Raw genomic sequence first — 19,536 nt, 5'->3', positions numbered from 1 at the left:
GAGTACAGACATGAAAGTTGCGATATTACAACAAAAAAACTTCAAATCCAGACTCCAGCGAGAAACTGTTGAATTGGAATTCATTTGCAAATTGGATACAATTAACTTAGGCTTGAATAGAGACTGGGAGTGGCTAAGTCATTATGCAAGGTAACCTATTTCCCCTTGTTTTTTCCTACCCCCCCCCCCCCCCAGACGTTCTTGTTAAACCCTGGATTCGTGCTGGAAATGGCCCACCTTGATTATCATACACATTGTAAGGAGAGTAGTCACTTTAGATAAGCTATTACCAGCAGGAGAGTGGGGTGGGGGGAAGTATTTTTTCATGCTTTGTGTGTATAAAAAGATCTTCTACACTTTCCACAGTATGCATCCGATGAAGTGAGCTGTAGCTCACGAAAGCTTATGCTCAAATAAATTGGTTAGTCTCTAAGGTGCCACAAGTACTCCTTTTCTTTTTAGGAATTTATCCAGTAATTTCTGCATCAAGCCCATAACTTCTGTTTTGGCTACAGCATATTTTGGAGAGTTTTATTAGTCTTGATTTAAAGATGAGATGTGACAGAGAATCTACCACATGGCTAGGTAAATTGTTCCAATGGTTAATTACACTCACTGGTAAAAATCTATACCTGATTTCTAGTCTGAATTTGTCTAGTTTCAGCTTCCAACCATTTGCTCTTGTTCTGCTTTTGTCTCCTAGATTAGAACCACCCAGTATCGGAAATCTCCCCATGTAGGTGTTTGTAGATATGATCAAGTCAGTTCTTAACCTTCTCTTTGATAAACTAAATAGATTGAGCTTCTTTAGTCTCTCACTATAAAGCAAGTTTTCCACACTCAATCATTGTAACTCTTTTCTGAGCCCTTTCCAATTTTTCATTTTAAAGTGTGGACACCAGAACTGGACACCATCTCCAATCCTGGTCTCATTAATGCCATATGCAGAGGTAAGAACACCTCCTATTCCTTCCTGATAATCCCTGCTTATACCTCTGAGGATCACATTAGCCCTTTCAGCTACAGTGTTGCACTGAGAACACATGTTTAGTTGTTTATCCTCTAAGACCTTTGCAGAGTCACTTCTTTCCAGGATACAGTCCCCCATTGTTAAAATGTGACCTACAGTATTTGTTCCTAGATGCATTTTAGTTAGGTCTGGTTGAAAATTTTCCATTAAAACTTTTTTCTTCAAGTGCTTGCTCATGTCCATTCCATATTAGGTGTGTGCGTGCTCGCCACGTGCACTGGTGCTGGAAGTTTTTCCCTCAGCAATATCCATAGGGGACCGGCTCTGGCACCCTCTGGAGTGGAGCCCGCATGGCACGGTATAAGGGGCACCGCCGGCTCCCTCCACCCTCGGTTCCTTCTTGCTGCCAGTCACGGTGCTGGAACGTCTGCTGCTTTGGCTAGCGTTGATTCCTTTTCTGTTTTTGTGAACTTTGAATACCTGTAATATAGTTACCCTTGGTAGTAGTTTTCAAACTCTTCATTAGTCCCAAACAGGACTCAGCCAGGGGACGGGACATGCCCCGGTCCCCAGGCCTTAAGCCCTGCGATCGCTGCAAACGGCCTATTGTTGTAACAACCAGGCAAGGTACTAACAAACTTCAACAGGCCTTTATTCTTAAAGTGGAAACCTCTTTACCAAGCTGCTGCTGCACCCTCGGTAGTTCTCACTCTGCCTCCTCAACTTCCCCCCCCTCCTTCCTGTTTCCTGTCCTTTCAGACTCCCAACAGCCAGTGCTTCCAGTTCTAATAATTACAAGCAGCATCTAAACACCACATTCCCTCCTCTCTTAAGAAACTCTCCCAATTAAAATACACGTTCTAACCACAGGAACAAATATGAAACAAGACACTATACTGTTGGCAAAAATATTACACTGAAAACACTGTAGATACTACCTAACATAGTCTCTAGCCCAGACAGGTGGTCGTCTGGGTCTGACAGGCCGTCTCTCAAGCCCCGGTTCCAGTGCAATGTCTTGTTGTGTTGATACTACAGTGAAGTCATCCAATGCAGACTGGATGTTGGCATAATCTCCTCTTGGTGCATAGGCATGTGCAAGATCAGTATTCCATACCCGCCCATCAGAAAGTTGAGCAGTATAAGGTCCCTTCTTCTCTCTGAGTTTAAGAGGAGCTGTGAATTTATGGTCCCCTCTTCGTAAAATTCCAGGTTTTTGTATTCTGACAAAGGAACCACACTCAAACTTTGGTTGTCTTGTCTGTGAAAGCCTTATACTTTGCTTGGTTCTGTTCAACTGTTTTTCTCACATCATCCTCGGTTGGGGCATCAGGTCGTGCCTGTAACAATCTAGCAACGTTCAGTTTAGTATTCATCTGTTTCCCATGCAGTAACTCTGCGGGTGATCTTTGTGTTGTGGCATGTCGTGTAGCCCAGTATGCTTGCAAGAAATCAGTAGTGAAGGGTATCCACAATCGCCCTTCCAGTTTAGCCATTTGCAAACTCTCTTTCAAACTTCTGTTAAACCGTTCAATTTCCCCTTTGGCTTGAGGGTAATATAGGGGTGACTTTCTGTGTAAAATGTTCCTCTCTGCTAGAAAAGTTTCAAACTACAGGGAAGTAAATTGACTACCATTATCTGAAACTAGTTCTTTGGGATTACCTTCCCTGCTAAAAACTGAAGAGAGGAACTTAATTACTATAGCAGAAGAGATGTAAACGCTACCTCAGGCCATTTACTGAAATAGTCTATTAAAGTGATGGCATAATGGCAGTCACTTGGAGCAGTATCAAAGGGTCCTACAATGTCAATCGCCACTCTTTGCCATGCAGATTCAGGAAGAGGAACAGGCTGTAATGGAGGGGTACATGTCACTGCTGTCTTATCATGCATTTGGCAAGTGACACAGGATTTTGAGTGCTTCAGTTTGAGAGTCCATCCCTGGCCACCAATACAGATCCTGTAGTTGTTGTTTGGTTCTGACAATTCCTTGATGAGTATTGTGTGCCAGGTGTATGAGTTTTGACTGTAATTCTTCTGGCACAAGTAGCCGGTATGTACCTCATAGCACACAGCCATCAAGCAAAGAAAGTTCATCCCAAACTCTAAAATAAGGCAGCAAAACTGGGTCAAGGTTTTTATGGTTACTGGGCCATCTTTGTCAGAAATTCCTGTAGTTTTTGTTGAATTGGACACGCTGAACAAGCAGCTTGAAATTGTTTTTTTGTAACTGGAGTAAGAGTGCTTGTAATAAGCGCAACCACTACATCCTCATCCTCCGGTGGACCATCTGGTGAAAGCAAAGGAAGGTGAGAGAGGCAATCAGCTACCACATTTTGGTTTCCAGGCTTATATTCCAGTTCATAATTGAAAGAGAGTAGTGTTGCAGGCCATCTAGCAATATGATAGCCTGCTCTTCCCAGTCCTTTCATGGTGAGCAACATCGTCAAAGGGCTGTGGTCTGTGCGCAACTTGAACGTGCGGCCCCACAGGTAAGTTTTTCCATTTTTCAGTAGCCCAGACACAAGTAAGTGCTTCTTTTTGACTGTAAAATATTTTCTTTCAGCATTACTTAGTGTCCTTGAAGCAAATGCAACAGTCCTCTCTGTGTTGTCCTCATGAAGTTGTGTGAGGACAGCCCCAAGTCCATAATCAGAAGCATCAGTAGTTACAATTGTGGGCAATGCAGGGCTGAATAGTGCAAGTACTGGACTATGTACAATCAAGTCTTTCACCGTTTCAAAACTAGCTTGTGCAGCCATTGTCCACACTAAGGTTGGACTTCTCCATAGTAATTCTCGTAATGGTTCAATGACAAAACCATAATTGGGAATGAATTTTGCATACCAAGAGGTAAGATCCAAGAAGGAATGTAAGGTTTGCAAATCTGTTGGAGGAGGAGCATTTGAAATTGCCAGGATATGATCTGGATCAGGTTTTAGTCCAGACTGTGAAATTGTATGCTCCAGAAAGGAGAGTTCAGTTTGTCTAAATTTGCATTTGGACCTATTGAGCTTGAGGCCTGCTTTGCTGATGCAGTTTAGTACAGATTGCAGGTTATTGTCGTGCTCCTCAGAAGTATTTCCAAACATGGTAATATCATCCAGATAGCACTGAACTCCATGTTGATTCTTCAGAATCAATTACATCATTTTTTGGAAGGCACTTGGGGCAGGTGCAAGACCGTATGGAACACGTTTAAAACGAAACAGTCCCTCATGTAATAAATGCTGTGAGGTCTCTGCTATCTTCATGCAACATAACCTGGTGGTATGCGTTCTGCAAATCAAGAGTAGAAAACATCTTTGCTCCACGGAGTTCTGCAAACACTTCTTCTATGTGAGGAAGAGGATGGCTGTCAATCACAATAGCTTTATTTGGCTCCCTTAAGTCCACACAAAGGCGAATGCCTCCACCCTTCTTCTGCATCACTACTGTAGGTGAAACCCATTCTGAGAAGTTTGAGTAACAGCTGTGTTAGTCTGTATTCGCAAAAAGAAAAGGAGTACTTGTGGCACCTTAGAGACTAACCAATTTATTTGAGCATAAACTTTCGTGAGCTACAGCTCACTTCATCGGATGCATACTGTGGAAAATACAGAAGATGTTTGTTTTTATACACACAAATCATGAAAAAATGGGTGTTTTCACTACAAAAGGTTTTCTCTCCCCCCACCCCACTCTCCTGCTGGTAATAGCTTATGTAAAGTGATCACTCTCCTCCTTACAATGTGTATGATAATCAAGGTGGGCCATTTCCAGCACAAATCCAGGTTTTCTCTCCCCCCGCCCCCCCCCCCCCACCCCACAAACAAACCCACTCTCTTGCTGGTAATAGATTATCTAAAGTGATCACTCTCCTGAGAAGTCAATCTCCTCAGTAATGTCCTTTTGAACAAGTTTTCTAAGTTCCTCTGAAACAGCTTCCCTGGCTGAAAATGGTAAGTGCCGTAACTTGTGTCGTACAGGCATCACATTATTCCGCATTTTAACTTTATGGAGAAACCCATAAGCACAGCCGACTTTCTCCTCAACCTGGTGTTGGGTCCCAGCTGAAACTGGTGTGTGTACCGCAAGAGTGCTTTAATGAGGAAGATCAATTCGTCCATTAACTACCCTGAGATTTAAAGCAGCGAATAAATCTCTGCCAAGGATAGCTGTGCCTTTGTGGACAATGTAGAACTCTGCAGTTACACAGCAATCACCAAAAGTAACTATTGCTGGCAGGCAGCCATGTACTGGAATATGGTTTTTCAAATAGCACACCAAGTGAAGTTTGGGTTCAGTAAGACGCACATCTTTAAAGTAATCCAAATAGATGGAATCAGATAGTATAGATACTGCTGAGCCAGTGTCCAACATTAGCTGAATAGAGTGTGATTTGCCTGAGGGTATGGTGGAAACATTTACAGTGCACTTTATTTGTTCTGGAATATGTGCAGTAATGACTTTGTCCACGCTCAGCACAGTAACATAGAATCATAGAATATCAGGGTTGGAAGGGACCTCAGGAGGTCATCTAGTCCAACCCCCTGCTCAAAGCAGGACCAATCCCCAATCAAATCATCCCAGCCAGGGCTTTGTCAAGCCTGACCTTAGATGATTAGATGACATCTGGTATTGTAACTGCATGCACCTGTTGATTGAACTGGCTGCTGCGACATACTTTAGCAAAATGCCCAATCTTTTTGCAATGATTGCACTGAGCTACTTTTGCCGGACATCCTGTGTAGCTTGCAAGGTGTTGTGGGGATCAACAGCGAATGCATGCTTTTACTATATTTTGAATTTGCTGATTCGGTGGTTTTCCATTAATTTTCCTCTTGTAATAGTTTGTCTGCAGCGATAGTGAACTTTTCTGCAAAGGAGTCACAGCCTGGACTGTGCCTTCTGTATCCATGCTCATTATTTTGGCTTCAGCTGTAGCTGACTCAATCTGAATAGCAATGGTTATTGCTTTTTCTAGTGTAAGTTGTGGTTCTAGAAGTAAGCATTCTCATACACAAAGCATGGTTGTTTTCTCAATGAGCTGGTCTCTAATCATCTCCTCTGCCATATTCCCAAAGTCACAAGTTATAATCGGACTCCTCATGGAAGCAATATACTGCATTATAGTCTCCCCCGTTTTCTGCTTATACTGGCAAAATCGGTAGCGATTAGCTACTACATTCACTTTTGGCACAAAAGAGTTCTTTAATGCAGTGAGTGCAGTCTCATATTTATCATCTGCAAGGGGAAAAGTGTAAAATATATGCTGCTCTTCTGCTCCAAGGTAGTGGATTAGCAGAGCACGCTTTCTTACTTCAGAAATCTCTGTAGCACTGATTGCAAGCCGATAAGTCTCAAACATATGGATTCAGGCAGTAAAAGCAATTGGAGGCTCGACCTGGGCTTTACAGAAAGGGTGCAGGTGGGTTCAGAGACAGAAGATCCATCCTCGTCACCAAAATGTTGTAACAACCAGGCAAGGTACTAACAAACTTCAACAGGCCTTTATTCTTAAAGTGGAAACCTCTTTACCAAGCTGCTGCTGCACCCTTGGTAGTTCTCACTCCGCCTCCTCAACTTCCCCCCCCCCTTCCTGTTTCCTGTCCTTTCAGACTCCCAACAGTCAGTGCTCCCAGTTCTAATAATTACAAACAGCATCTAAATACCACACCTATGCCCATCAGCGATCCACATACCAGCTGCCTAAGGTGCTTAGGTGAAGGACATATAAGCGACGTGTCGTATCTGCAAGTCCTTCAAACCTAGGATGAAGAATAGCGCAATATCCATCGAAGAGCACTCCTAATGGAGTCAGCACTCACTCCGGCACCGGAGCAGCTGTCCAACTCCGCACCAAGCACCACAGCCTCTGTGCACAGTGCTCCGCTGGCACCATCCATGACCCGGGGAATCAGGCCCCAGCTCAAGTCGAGTGGTGCAGCCCATCCCACACTTCGCCTGTGACTCCAGATAGCGGTGCAGGCTCATGTCTGACTGGTGGCTGCGTCCTGAAGCCGACATGTCCAAACGAGACTGGCATCTTGGTCGGGATCTCAGGGACCGATGGTGTTTGGCAGATCTGCATTGGACACCTGGTGATCTATGCCTCACACTACTAGACCGGTACCAGGACGTCAAATGGGACCGGGAGCTAATACGGGCCAGTTGCTAGGAGGATCTTCCTGAGTAGGATGACCTACTGCTTGGAGACGGCCGATGACGGCCCAGCGATCTGCACTCTCTGATCCTCGATCAGTCCCAGGCCCTTGGAGATGGTTGGAGATGGTCCAGGAGTTCTCGCCAGGTGGCTCATGCCTCAGAGGGTCTGCACCAATCTACCGGCGAGTTAAGCCTCAAGTCCCTCGATTGGTGCCCCCGGTGTGGAGACCGAAGAGGGCTCTGCTGAGCCTGCCTCTCTAGTCCTGAGGCATGACTGCTTCGGGTGGGCGAGCTATGGCGGAACGTCTCTCTCGATGGGGAACGGCGCTGCTGAAGCGGGGACACATGCATAGGCCCCAGGTTGGGTTTTTGGAAGGAAAGGAGGATGTCAAACAGAGTCCAAGGGCTCTTCCAGTTCCTCTGCCTGAAGCCCCAGGTTGGAAGCAACCCTCTTCAAAAGTTCCTGGTGTGCTTTGACATCATCCTGAGGAACTGGGTGAGGAGGCCCCATGATAGCCTCGTCTAGCGATGATGAGGACTATGTCAGTGCCGTGGGAACCTCCACTTCCACTGGTGGTCCAGCAGCTTGCTCCCCTGGGTCCTCCTGGACCTGTGGAGTCTTACCCCCTGAAACCTTGGGCACCGGAGAAGGACGGGATACTGAGGCCACTGGCCTCTCTGATGCTCCCGACACTAACCGGGCAGCCTGGGAAGGTTGGGTGAGCCCCCAAGGGTTCCACGGATACCATGGTGCCGGCCACTGCGCTTGGGGCCATGGGACAGGTTTTGGTGCTGATGATGTAGGCAGCACCACAGGTACCAGAGCTTGTCCTGCTTTCAGGGAACCTCGCTCCGAGCCAGATGTATAAATGGAGCGGTCAGTACCGGGTGACCAGGATCAGGCCACCGGCATCAAGAATATGCTGGCAGACCAGCTCAGCAGGGAGTTCTTCTCTCACCACGAGTGGTCGCTCCATCCAGAGGATCTTCCATGAACTTCCAAAGGTGGGGAACTCCCCAAGTGCCACCGGTTTGCTCTTGGCAAGGTCTGGGCAAGGACTCCCTCTCTGATGTCTCCCTGATCACGACAGGAGGAAGCCTGATGTACGTGTTTCCCTCCGATTCCACTCATCAGCAGGGTCCTGGCAAAGATCAAGAGAGACCAGGTGTAGGTTATCATGATCGCCCCGGTGTGGCCTCACCAGCACTGGTTTGGCACGCTCATGAGCCTGTCAGCAGCCTCTCCCTGGCCCCTGCCCAACCGCCCAGACCTGCTGTCACAGGATCACAGTCCGCTCTTACACCACAGCCTCATGTTCCTCCGTCTCTCAGCGTGGATGAACTCGGAGGAGTGGACCTGTTCAGAAGGAGTCCAATAGGTCCTTCTGGGAAGTAAGAAGCCCTCAACTAGACTGACTTACCTGGCCAAGTGAACGAGGTTTTCCCACTGGGTGTCCGAACGTGGCATCTCTCCCTCGAGGTTCTTCCATACAGGCTGTCGTAGACTACCTGCTCCATTTGAGGAACCAGGGCCTGGCACACTCTTCCATTAGAGTGCATCTCACAGCCATCTCCACTTTCCACCTGCTGATCCAAGGACAAACGGTGTTTTCCCATGACATGACAGTCAGCTTTTTGAGAGGGCTCGAGAGACACTTCCCATAGGTATGGACTCCTGTCCCATAGTGGGATCTTAACTTGGTCCTCTCTAGGCTCACCTGTGAACCACTGGGTTCCTGCTCCTTTTCCCACCTGTCATGGAAGGTTGCGTTCCTGGTGGTGGTGGTGGTGGTGAAGTTGGCGAGATGGGTCTCTGAAATTAAAGCCTTGACCTCAGAACCGCCATACACAGTCTTCTACAAGGACCAGGTTCAGCTGCGGCCCCATCCAGCCTTCCTGCCAAAGGTGGTCTCCACCTTCCATGTAGACCAGGATATCTTCCTCCTGGTGTTCTGTCCCAAATCACACAACACCAGTGAAGAGAGGAGTCTTCAGGCCCTGGATGTCCGAAGGGCCTTGGCTTCCTACTTAGAACATACCAAGCCTTTCTGAAAATCGATTCGACTCTTGTTGCTACAGCGGATAAGATGAAGGCCCTTCTGGTGTCCTTGCGGAGGATTTCCAATTGGATCACCTCGTGCATAAGGACCTGTTATGACCTGGCGGGGGTTCTGCCTCCACCAATTGTCAGAGCCCACTCGACGAGAGCACAGGCATCTTCCGCATCCTTCCTGGCGCACATCCCTTTCCAGGACATCTGTAGAGCCGCAACATGGTCCTCTGTTCACACATTTACCACTCATTATGCCATCACTCAGCAGGCCAGGGATGACGCTGGATTCGGCAGAGCTGTGTTGCAATCTACACGTCCGTGAACTCCTACCCTCTTCCAGGGGTACTGCTTTGGAGTCACCTAATATGGAATGGACATGAGCGAGCACTCAAAGAAAAGACAGTTACCTTTTCCGTAACTGGTGTTCTCCGAGATGTGTTGCTCATGTCCATTCCGCAACCCGCCCTCCTTCCCCGTTGTCGGAGTTTCCAAGAAGGAACTGAGGGTGGGGGGAGCTGGCGGTGCCCCTTATACCGTGCCATGCGGGCACCATTCCAGAGGGCACCAGAGCCAGTCCCCTACGGATACTGCTGAGGGAAAAACTCTGTCACCGGTGCATGTGGTAAGCACACACACCTAATGTGGAATGGTCATGAGCAACGCATCTCAAACTCCAGTTACAGAAAAGGTAACTGCGCTTTTTTTTTATTAAAGAAAACTGAATTTTTGAAGAAACAAAATCATATCTGTCTTAGAAATTTGTGATTTTTTTTCTTTTTCATTAGAAAATCAAAATCTGCCAAAACCCAGTTTTTCTTCTTTTTCTTTTTCCTTTCAACAAAGATTTTTTGGGGGTGCAGGCAAGAAGACCTAAGTATATTATGTCTACGACCTTTATCAATCAAACTTGTAATCTCATCAATAAATGTTTGAAAAGACCTGTTTCCATCCTTTCTTTACCAGGATCAGTATCAGACTAACCAGCCTAAATCTTCCATGTACCCTTTTAAAATACTGGCACATTAGGTGTTTCAGTCTTCTGGAACTTACTTTAAATTTTTTTTAAACAGTTTTCTTTATAAATCTATAATTTGTTAAATATCAACATCAATGGTTGAGAGAGCTCCTTCACCAATTCTTTTAAAACTCTTGGGAGTAAACTGTCTTGCTTATTTAAAAATGTTTATAGGAGTTGCTGTTTAACATCTGTAGGAACTGAAACTATTGCATATCACTGTAAACTGAATGTTGTACAGCTTCCTTCCAAATACAGAACAGAAAATTGTAGTGAACTCTTCAGCCTTTTCTGCATCATTCCTGACAATTTTACTATCCCTATATAGAGATGGACCTACACTCCATTGGTAGGATATCTTTTATTCCTGATATTATATTAAAATTCCTCATTGTCTTTAATCCTGCTGTCCATACTTTTTGTCTGTTTGTTTTTGTTATCATTTGTGTGCATTTCATAACTGCTCATTTATAGCCACTGCTGCTAATCTCTCCTGTTTTCCATTTGCCATTATGCTTTATTTTTTATTACAGCTTTCACTTTCCTTCCTGTGCAGGATTTTTTTAACTGAGGAACCTCTTTAATAGTTGAGGAATGGTTTGGGCCATCTAGCAAAGTTTGTCTTGTTTAAAATTTCCCGCCGATTAATTTTCCACTATTTCATTCTCTGCCCTGTTTGTCAGGACAGGGCAGGCCCAGTGAATCCAAACCACCACTCCTCACCCTCTGGTTATTCAAATCCCCTCCGCCCCCCGCCTTTTGAAGCTATGCCCTGAGGATGGGACCAGCATCCACTGATTATGAGGTTTGCACCAGTGCAATGTACCATGGCTTGAAACTCTCTTTGGGTCATAGAATATCAGGGTTGGAAGGGACCTCAGGAGGTCATCTAGTCCAACCCCCTGCTCAAGCAGGACCAATCTCCCATTTTTGTGCCAGATCCCTAAATGGCCCCCTCAAGGATTGAACTCACAACCCTGGGTTTAGCAGGCCAATGCTCAAACCACTGAGCTATCCCTCCCCCGAATGGTCCATCAGCCAGTGTACAAACTTCTGCTCTAAACCTTTACTAGCAGAAACTAAAATGCTGATAAGAAGAGTAAAATGCTAACAGCAGGTTCTGAAATGTATTCCTTTCTTAATGAAACTGGAGGCACCTTTTCTCTCGCAAATGTAGAGACATTTATTGTTGAAATAGGCTTCTGGAGCAAAAATTCCCTCTAAAGCTGAGTCAGGGGGCTGGTGCCCCTTTCGTATGTGGCTGGAGCCCTTGAGCTGGGGGGATGGTGCCCCATCATTGTGAGGCTTGAGCCCTCAGTAAGGAAGTCAGTTCCTGGATTACCAAACAGGGGAAGTACGTGGGCAGCCTTTGACCACAGTATAGAGTGTCTCTGGAGTAAAAGGGATTTTGTGTGCCCTGTCTACCCTACGAAATTAGGTCAAATTTATAGAAGTTGGTTTTGTAGAAAGTGTTTTTATACAGTCGATTGTGTGTGTCCCCACACAAATGCTCTAAGTGCATGTAGTCGGCGGAGTGCGTTCACAGTACCAAGGCAACCATCGATTTCTGGAGCGTTGCACTGTGGGTAGCTATCCCACAGTTCCTGCAGTCTCTGCCGCCCATTTGAATTCTGGGTAGAAATCCCAATGCCTGATGGAGCTAAAACATTGTCCCAGGTGGTTCTGGGTACATGTCGTCAGGCCCCCCTTCCCTCCCTCCCTCAATGAAAGCAACAGCAGACAATCGTTTCGCACCTTTTTTCCTGGGTTACCCGTGCAGACGCCATACCACGGCAAGCATGGAGGCCGCTCAGCTAACCGTCCCCGTATGTCTCCTGGGTGCTGGCGGACGCGGTACTGCATTGCTACACAGTAGCAGCTTATTGCCTTTTGGCAGCAGACAGTGCAGTATGACTGGTAGCCGACGTCGACGTAGTCCAGGGTGCTCTTTTAACCGATCTTGATGAGGTCAGGGGCACCTGGCCAAACATGGGAGTGACTCAGCCAGGTCATTACCCTTTTAAATTTCGTCTCATGGCGATTCAGTCCTACTGGCAATCCTACTGCACCATCTTTTAACGTGCACCCAGGAGATGACGATGGCTAGCGGTCGTACTGCACAGTCTGCTGTCAGCAAGATCTATAAAGATAGATGAAGTGGAGGAAAACAAGAAAAAGACCAGATTTGTTTTGTATTCATTTTCTCCTCCCTCCCTCCCTCTGTGAAATCTACGGCCTGCTAAACCCAGTTTTGAGTTCTATCCTTGAGGTTTTGAGTTCTATCCTTCAGGGGGGCCATTCTGTTTCTCGCAAAGCCACCCCCTTTGTTGATTTTAATTCCCTGTAAAGCAACCCTGTAAGCCATGTTGTCGGTTGCCCCTTCCTCCCTCCACCAGAGCAAACAATCATTTTGCGCCCTTTTCCCTGGATTGCCCGAGCAGGAGCAGATGCCATAGCACAGCAAGCATGGAGCCCATTCAGCTCACCGCAGCAGTTATGACCATTGTAAACACCTCACGCATTTATCGTGCAGTTTATGCAGAACCAGCACCTGAAAAACCAGGCGAGGAGGCGATGGAAGCACCGTGATGAGGACATGAACACACTTTTCTCTAAAACCGTGTTCCCCTGCAATTTGGAGATCATGGTGTTAATGGGGCAGGCTCATGCCGTGGAACGCCGATTCTGGGCCCGGGAAAAAAGCACAGACTGGTGGCACCACATAGTGTTGCACGTCTGGGATGATTCTCAGTGGCTCCGAAACTTTTGCATGTGTAAGGGCACTTTCATGGAACTTTGACTTGCTTTCCCCTGCCCTGAAGCACAAGAATACCAAGAGGAGAGAAGCCCTCACAGTTCACAAGCGAGTGGCGATAGCCCTGTGGAAGCTTGCAACGCCAGACAGCTACCGGTCAGTTGGGAATCAATTTGGAGTGGGCAAATCTACTGTGGGGGCTGCTGTGATGCAAGTAGCCAATGCAATCACTGAGCTGCTGCTATCAAAGATATGACTCTGGGAAATGTGTAGGTCATAGTGGATGGCTTTGCTGCAATGGGATTCCCTAACTGTGGTGGGGCCATAGATGGAACCCATATCCCTGTCTTGGGACCGGACCACCAGCGCAGCCAGTACATAAACCTCAAGGGGTACTTTTCAATGGTGCTGCAAGCACTGGTGGATCACAAGGGATGTTTCACCGACATCAACGTGGGATGGCCGGGAAAGGTTCATGACGCTCGCGTCTTCAGGAACTCTGGTCTGTTTAAATGGCTGCAGGAAGGGATTTACTTCCCAGACCAGAAAATAACTGTTGGGGATGTTGAAATGCCTACAGTTATCCTTGGGGACCCAGCCTACCCCTTAATGCCATGGCTCATGAAGCCGTACACAGGCAGCTTGGACAGTAGTAAGGAGCTGTTCAACTACAGGCTGAGCAAGTGCAGAATGGTGGTAGAGTGTGCATGTCCATTTGATCCCACGGTAACCCCAGAGTTGCCTCCTCTCCTCACGTTCATCGGCCACCGTCCTGTACTCTGCTATTGTGTCCCTCCGCACAGCTCTGTCAGTGCCGGATGACTGCATGAGCTTAGAGAACGTCATCACGCGTGCGTTTTTTTTTTTTGCTGCCTTATCTGAGATAGCCTTTGGGACAGAGGGGGGAGGCTTGAAACATTTGCAGCTGCTGGAGGAAAAAAAAGGGAGTGAAGTATTTATAAAGATACATTTTACAGAACAATGGCTATGCTCTTTCATGGTGAACAACACTATTCACAGTAAATAGCACATGTGATTTTGGTACCAGGTCGCATTTTGCATCTTATATTGAGTGCCTGCGGCTTTGGTGTTAGAGATCCGGCACTGCGCGTGTGGCAACAGAATTCGGCTTGCAGGCAGCCATGGTAAGCTATAGTCTTTCGGCTTCTGCAACCTTCATAACAGCAGCGCCCTCCTTTCCCATACCAAGCAAAGCCTGTTGAGTTGGCCATTTAGTGCTGCGATTTTCCTATTAATGTGCAGCAGCAGAAACCAAACTAACCCCCCCACCATCCAATTCTCTGGGATTACCCCTCCCCTCCACCTCCTAGCTGGTATCAGGGAAGATCCCTGCTAGCCAAACGTGAACAGCTCAGCGCCAATGCCCCCCCCACCACTGCGTGGTTAACTGTGGGGAGGATTTCTTTTCAGCCACAGGCAAACAGCCCAGTAGGAACGGGCACCTCTGTATGTCCCCTTAATTAAATTCCCCTATTTCAACCAGGTTACCATGAACGATATCACTCTCTTAGGATAACACAGAGAGATAAAGAACGGATGTTGCTTGAATGCCAGCAAACACCGGGACCATACGCTGCCAGGCTTTGTCATGCAATGATACCAGATTACTTGCTACTAGCATGGCGTGGTAAAGTGTCCTACCGTGGAGGACGGAATAAGGCTGCTCTCCCCAGAAACCTTCTGCAAAGGCTTTTAGAGTACCTCTAGGAGAGCTTCATGGAGATGTCCCTGGAGGATTTCCGGTCCATCCCTGGACACGTTAACAGACTTTTCCAGTAGCAGTACTGGCCATGAATGCATCCCAAGTCCTCAGGGCTACTTAATCATTTAAAAATGCTTGCTTTTATAGCCTGTATTATTTAAAAAGGTACTCTCACCAGAGGTCCCTTCTCCAGCTTCTTTGGGTTGGGAGGGTATTTCAGTCAGGGTGACAAAAAGATCCTGGCTGTCGGGGAGAACGGTGTGCTGTGTGCTCTCCTCAAGCTCATCCTCCTCCTCATCTTCCCTATCTGCAAAATCCTCAGCCATGGTGGAGAGTATCCCATCATCAGAGTCCACGAACAGGGGTAGGGTAGTGGTGGCGGGCCCCCCCTAGAATTGCATGCAGCTCATCGTAGAAGTGGCAAGTTTGGGGCTCTGTCCCGGAGCTTCCATTTGATTCTTTGGTTTTCTGGTACGCTTGTCTGAGCTCCTTAAGTTTCACGTGGCACTGTGTTGCGTCCCTAATGTAGCTTCTGTCCCTCATGGCCTCTGAGATTTTTTTGAAATGTTTTGGCATTTTGTCTTCTGGAATGTAGTTCTGATAGCATGGATTCCTCTCCCCACACAAAAAGAAAAGGAGGACTTGTGGCACCTTAGAGACTAACAAATTTATTTGAGCACAAGCTTTCGTGAGCTACAGCTCACTTCATTGGATGCATTCAGTGGACTCCCCAGACAGCAATCAGATCCAGTACCTCCAGTTCGGTCCATGCTGGAGCTCTTTTTCGATTCTGGGTCACCTGTGCTGCTGATCTCGCCTGGCCAAACAGGAAATGAGATTCAAAAGTTCCCGGGGCTTTTTCTGTACACCTGGCCAGTACATCCGAGTTCAGAGCGCTGTCCAGAGCGGTCACAATGGTGCACTGTGGGATAGCTTCCGGAGGCCAATACCTTCGAATTGCATCCACACTAACCCTAATTTGAAACAGCGATGTCGATTTCAGCACTAATCCCCTCGTTGGGGAGGAGTACAAAAATCGGTTTTAAGAGCCCTTTATGTTGAAAAAATGGCTTTGTTTTGTGTGGATGGGTGCAGGGTTAATTCAGATTTAATACCGCTAAATCCGACAAACTTGTAGTGTAGACCAGGCTCTGTGTGTGTGCTGCCTCTAGGAGGGACCACTGTGTTTTGCTGTGACTGTTACTTTCCAGGAGCTGGTGCATGCCCCAGCCTGGGGGATATCTGCCTCTTTGTGCCTATGTAGTTGTAGGAGTCATTAGTCACTTGGACCCAAGTTAAAAGAAGCCTTAAACTTCTGAAAGGATTTATCAGATGGCTGACTCTTGCTACAGAAAAAGATCAAGGGTAGAATTTCCTAAATAATTTGTCATTTTGGAAGTCTAGGGTTTTTAGATGCATAGAGGCCTAAGTTCCATTCCTAAGTCACTTAGGCACAATTGAAAAGGTTGCCTCAAATCAGCATTCAGTACTGGTTAAGCCCTGGTCTACACTAGGAGTTGAGGTCGAATTTAGTAGCGTTAAATCGATTTAACCCTGCACCCGTCCACACAACAAAGCTCTTTTTTTCGACTTAAAGGGCTCTTAAAATTGATTTCCTTACTCCACCCCCGACAAGGGAATTAGTGCTGAAATCGGCCTTGCTGGGTCGAATTTGGGGTACTGTGGACGCAATTAGACAGTATTGGCCTCCGGGAGCTATCCCAGAGTGCTCCATTGTGACCGCTCTGGACAGCACTCTCAACTCAGATGCACTGGCCAGGTAGACAGGAAAAGGCCCGTGAACTTTTGAATTTAAATTTCCTGTTTGGCCAGCATGGCAAACTGCAGGTGAGTACAGAGCTCATCAGCAGAGGTGACCATGATGGAGTCCCAGAATCGCAAAAGAGCTCCAGCATGGACCGAACAGGAGGTACAGGATCTGAACGTTGTATGGGGAGAGGAATCCGTGCTATCAGAACTACATTCCAGTTTTCAAAATGCCAGAACATTTGTCAAAATTTCCCAGAGCATGAAGGAGAGAAGCCATAACAGGGACCCGAATCAGTGCTGCATGAAACTTAAGGAGCTGAGGCAAGCCTACCAGAGAGGCAAACAGCTGCTTTGGGTCAGAGCCCAAAACATGCCACTTCTATGATGAGCTGCATGCCATTTTAGGGGGTTCAGCCACCACTACCCCAGCCGTGTTGTTTGACTCCTTCAATGGAGATGGAGGCAACACAGAAGCAGGTTTTGGGGACGAGGAAGATGATGATGATGATTGATAGCTCACAGAAAGCAAGTGGACAAACCAGTTTTCCTGACAGCCAGGAACTGTTTCTCACCCTGGACCTGGAGCCAGTGCCCCCCAAACCCACCCAAGGCTGCCTCCTGGACCCGCCAGGCAGAGAAGGGACCTCTGGTGAGTGTACCTTTTTAAAATAGTATACATGGTTTAAAAGCAAGCATGTTTAATGATTAATTTGCCCTGGCATTCGTGCCTCTCCTGGATGTAGTGCCAAAGCCTTTGCAAAAGGTTTCTGGGGAGGGCAGCCTTATTCCGTCCACCATGGTAGGACACTTTATCATGCCAGGCCAGTAGCACGTAGTCGGGAATCATTGTAGAACAAAGCATTGCAGTGTATGGTTGCTGGCGTTCAAACAACATCCGTTCTTTATCTCTCTGAGTTATCCTCAGGAGATTGATATCATTCATGGTCACCTGGTTGAAATAGGGTTCTTTTCTTAATGGGACATTCAGAGGTGGCCGTTCCTGCTGGGCTGTTTGCCTGTGGCTGAACAGAAATGTTCCCCGCTGTTAGCCACGGGGAGGGGAGTGGGGCTAGCCACGCGTGGGGGGAGGCAAAATGGGACCTTGAAACAAAAGCACATGTGCTATGTATGTAATGTTAACAGCAAGGTTTACCGTTAAAGAGTATACCTATTGTTCTATAAAATGTGTCTTTTTAAATACCACTGTCCCTTTTTTTTTTCTCCACCAGCTGGATGTTTTTCAAAGATCACAGGATCTTCTCCTTCCCTGAGGCTAGTGAAGATTAGAAGGTGAAAAAAACACTTGCGATGAAATGTTCTCTGAGCTCATGCTGTCCTCCCACACTGACAGAGCACAGATGAATGTGTGGAGGCAGACAATGTCAGAGTACAGGAAAGCACAAAATGACCAGGAGGAGAGGTGGCGGGCTGAAGAGAGTAAGTAGAGGGCTGAAGCTGAAAGGTGGCAGCAGTGTGATGAGAGGAGGCAGGATTCAATGCTGAGGCTGCTGGAGGATCAAACTAATATGCTACAGCATATGGTTGAACTGCAGGAAAGGCTGGAGCACAGACTGCCACTACAGCCCCTGTGTAACCAACCACCCTCCTCCCCAAGTTCCATAGCCTCCTCATCCAGACGCCCAAGAATGCGGTGGGGTCTCCTCCGGCCACCCAGCCACTCCACCCCAGAGGATTGCCCAAGCAACAGAAGGCTGGCATTCAATAAGTTGTAAAGTGCTGTGTGGCCTTGTCCTTCCCTCTTCCACCACCCCTCCCAGGTTGCCTTGGCAGTTATCCCCCTATTTGTGTGATGAATTAATAAAGAAAGCATGAATGCAAAGCAACAATGACTTTATGGCCGCTGCAAGTGCTGATCAAAGGGAGGAGGGGAGGGTGGTTAGCTTACAGGGAAGTATAGTGAACCAAAAAGGGGGAGGGAGGGTTCATCAAGGAGAAACAAACAGAACTGTCACACTGTTGCCTGGCCAGTCATGAAACTGATTTTCAAAGCTTCTCTGATGCGCACTGTGCCCTCCTGTGCTCTTCTAACTGCCCTGGTATCTGGCTGCGCGTAACCAGTGGCTAGGCGATTTGCCTCAACCTCCCACCCCGCCATAAACATCTCCCCCTTACTCTCACAGATATTGTGGAGCGCACAGCAAGCGGTAATAACAGTAGGAATATTGGTTTCGCTGAGGTCTAACCGAGTCAGTAAACTGCGCCAGCGCGCTTTTAAATGTCCAAATGCACATTCTACCACCATTCTGCACTTGTTCAGCCTGTAGTTGAGCAGCTCCTGACTACTGTCCAGACTGCCTGTGGATGGCTTCATGAGCCATGGCATTAAGAGGTAGGCTTGGTCCCCAAGGATAACTATAGGCATTTCAACATCCCCAATGGTTATTTTCTGGTCTGGGAATAAAGTCCCTTCCTGCAGCTTTTGAAACAGTCCAGAGTTCCTGAAGATGCGAGCATCATCTACCTTTCCCGGCCATCCCACACTGATGGCGGTGAAACGTCCCTTGTGATCCACTAGTACTTGCAGCACTATTGAAAAGTACCCCTTGCGGTTTATGTACTCGCCGGCTTGGTGCTCCGGTGCCAAGATAGGGATATGGGTTCCATCTGTGGCCCCACCACAGTTAGGGAATCCCATCGCAGCAAAGGCATCCACTATGACCTGCACATTTCCCAGGGTCACTACCCTTGATATCAGCAGATCTTTGATTGTGTTGGCTACTTGCATCACAGCAGCCCTTACAGTAGATTTGCCCACTCCAAATTGATTCCCGACTGACCGGTAGCTGTCTGGCATTGCAAGCTTCCACAGGACTATTGCCACTCACTTGTGAACTGTGAGGGCTGCTCTCATCTTGGTATTCTTGTGCCTCAGGGCAGGGGAAAGCAAGTCACAAAGTTCTATGAAAGTGCCCTTACGCATGCGAAAGTTTCGGAGCCCCTGGGAATCATCCCAGACCCACAACACTATGCAGTCCCACCAGTCTGTGCTTGTTTCCCGGGCCCAGAATCGGCATTCCACACCATGAACCTGCCCCGTTAGCACCATGATGCCCTCATTGTCAGGGCCCGTGCTTTGAGAGA

This window comes from Chelonia mydas, chromosome 15 (genome assembly GCF_015237465.2).
Source record: "Chelonia mydas isolate rCheMyd1 chromosome 15, rCheMyd1.pri.v2, whole genome shotgun sequence".
NCBI classification, from domain to species: Eukaryota; Metazoa; Chordata; order Testudines; family Cheloniidae; genus Chelonia; species Chelonia mydas.
The sequence above is the reverse complement of the archived record's forward strand: the minus strand, read 5'-3'. Positions refer to the sequence as shown.